Consider the following 2,724-nt stretch of genomic DNA (forward strand, 5'->3'; position numbering starts at 1 on the left):
ACAGATTGAGTCACACAGAAAATGCTACACAAATGAAATCTGACTACCATCTAATTTCTGTGAGGATTCTGAATAGTCTTAAGATTGGAATTTGCTCACTGTGGATATGAAGCTGATGAGAATGAGGAGTCACAGGAGTTCACCCAATACCGTATTCTTCAAGGTTTGATTATCCAGCTGGTGGGGTTTCGGTCCTTTGGCTTCCCATCCTTTGACCATTTCCATTCATCAGACACTCCTTGAGGGATGGAAAGAAATGGGATGAAATTCAATCTGGTCTACTTTGTTTAGCTGCAGCTCTGGGTAGAGTGAAAAAAGAGGGTTTGTGGACAAGAGAAGATAAAAGTAGAAATTAGTGGCTAAATTTAAAGTAAGGGATTAGCTTCTGAAGTTTTTGATTTATGCAGCCCATGTTCCCATTTGCATAGATAATTGAGTTAGCTTTATAGAGTTTAGAGTTCCCTCACTCATAGATATTTTATTCATGGGTTATTGCCCTTAAAAATATTTAGCCACAGGAAACGAGGTTCGTGAGGGCGATGTTTCCCTTCTTTAAGATCTTGGTGGATAAAATAAAGCAGATATAATTCACCTCTAGAAAGATTATTTATACCCTGGCATTTGAAATATTTTGTGTTTAGTGTCATAGTAAAAATGGAAAAAGGGAAAGTAAATGATGATGGAAACCAGACCCAGAAAATTCCTTGGACTTTTCTGAACACTTTGACCAACTTGAATTGTTGGAAACACATGGACACCTTATTCCCACTGGTACCCAAAGTCTCTGGGTAGGGAATTCTGACGAAGATGAGGAGCAAGATGAAAAAACTGAAGAGTGGTATCAATTGCAAGAAAAAAAGATGGAAAAATCCAAGCAAATTGCTTATTTGGGCTGCAGAAAAAAATCGGGTAAAAAACAAACGAACAAAACAGTTAAAGAGGAAACCATAATATAGTAGGAAAAGTACTGGATTCAGAGCCAGAAGACCTGTCCCTGAGCCTCTATTTGCTTACCACAGTGCAGAGACTGCTGTCTGAAAAGGCCACTCACGTGAATGCTAGAGATGAAGATGAATATACCCTTCTTCATCGAGCAGCCTACAGTGGACACTTAGACGTGGTGCATGAGCTGATTGCACGAGGGGCGGATGTCCACGCAGTGACTGTGGATGGCTGGACACCCCTGCACAGTGCTTGTAAGTGGAATAATACCAGAGTAGCTTCTTTCTTACTCCAGCACGACGCAGATATTAACGCCCAAACAAAAGGCCTCTTGACCCCCTTACATCTCACCGCCAGGAACAGGGACAGCAAAGATACCCTGGAGCTCCTCCTGATGAACTGCTACATCAAACCAGGTCTGAAAAACAACTTGGAAGAAATGGCCTTTGATATTGCCAGGAGGACAAGTATCTATCACTACCTCTTTGAAATTGTGGAAGGCTGCACAAATTCTTCACCTCAGCCATAACGGTTCTAATAATTTTCTTGAGTTTCCAAGTACCAGTGCCTCCTTTGTGTGAGATAGGACATATCCCCATGATACAAGGTTGACATCAAAAGTTTTACGGTAGAAATCCAGTGGTACACATTCAAATGCCCTTCCAAGCGACATGCCTAATCTTGATGTCAAAATATATTTGAAAGTTGTTTGGATACATCTTTACTGATCTATGTGGACTTTGTAATTTTTATCAGAAATAATTTTAACACACTTAAAAACTTGTAACGAGTTGTACAGAAAACTAATGATATTTTTGGTGCTGATCCAAGAGAAGTGTATTTTTAAATATTCCCCCATCCTGGGTCTTTGTGGAGTATTTAGTATATTGACATGTATTTTTATAAGGTGAGGTAACTCAGAATTTAATTTAAAAAACTCAAGTATACTGGCGCAGTTCAGCTGTCTTCTCCACATCACTATGGCCATTTGCTTTCATTTTAAACCATAAGAACTAACTTATTAGTGACTTGAATTGTCAGAAGTTTAAGAAAACGTTAAAAGAGCTTAGATCTTTGTCTTTTAGAGCATAGACCAGTTTCAGCAAAGTAGTTAGCTAGAGTGTTTAGTCCATGAATGTTATACACTTTGCCTCCACTACCACAGTTCACACAATCCTGTGGACAGTCCTACCTCACCCTGGTCAACCCACACGATCCTTCTTCCATTGGTGAGTCGGCATGACCTTTTAGACATGCACACAACTCTATCTTGGCCCAAGAGATCATAATATATCTGCTCGCCAACTGGTTTTACCTGCCTAATCCTGTTTGTTCAGAGCACTGCTCAGATGGTCTCTCTAGTTCACAGGAAGTATCGATTTTTCCAAGGTCCTCCTTTTATACAAATCCTACAAAGGCAAAGAGACAAGGGAAAAGGAATTCTAAGAGTGAAGGGATGATGATTATACTGGGGCTAGATTATAAGTGGCTCAGGCTTTAAAAAGCCACAGTGTGGATGGTGACACAAGTATAAATATGAATATTCAGAAAAAAATAAAAGCTTTGAACAACAACAACAACAACAACAACAAATATTTAGCCACAATGGAAGTCCTCTCAAGGAAATTCAGCCTCCGAAATGTGGCTTATAGCCATGATGCTGAAGATCTGAGAGGCACGAGTTGCCCCCTTCAGCTTAATGATTGTCCCCTTGGTCACAATCTCTCTTTTGGACATTTAAATGACAGAGGAACATGAACCCAAACCATAGTGGTTTGTTCA

At 39.8% G+C, this 2,724-nt stretch overlaps 1 pseudogene; it reads left to right on the plus strand.

The window, feature by feature from the left end:
- Positions 1-553: 553 nt before the first annotated feature.
- On the plus strand, positions 554-2,448 carry LOC112821803 (ankyrin repeat domain-containing protein 49-like; annotated as a pseudogene).
- Positions 2,449-2,724: the final 276 nt, after the last annotated feature.

The sequence above is a fragment of the Callorhinus ursinus genome, unplaced genomic scaffold (assembly GCF_003265705.2).
Source record: "Callorhinus ursinus isolate GAN/ISIS: 27379988/994484 unplaced genomic scaffold, GSC_fseal_2.0 scaffold8, whole genome shotgun sequence".
Classification (NCBI taxonomy): domain Eukaryota; kingdom Metazoa; phylum Chordata; class Mammalia; order Carnivora; family Otariidae; genus Callorhinus; species Callorhinus ursinus.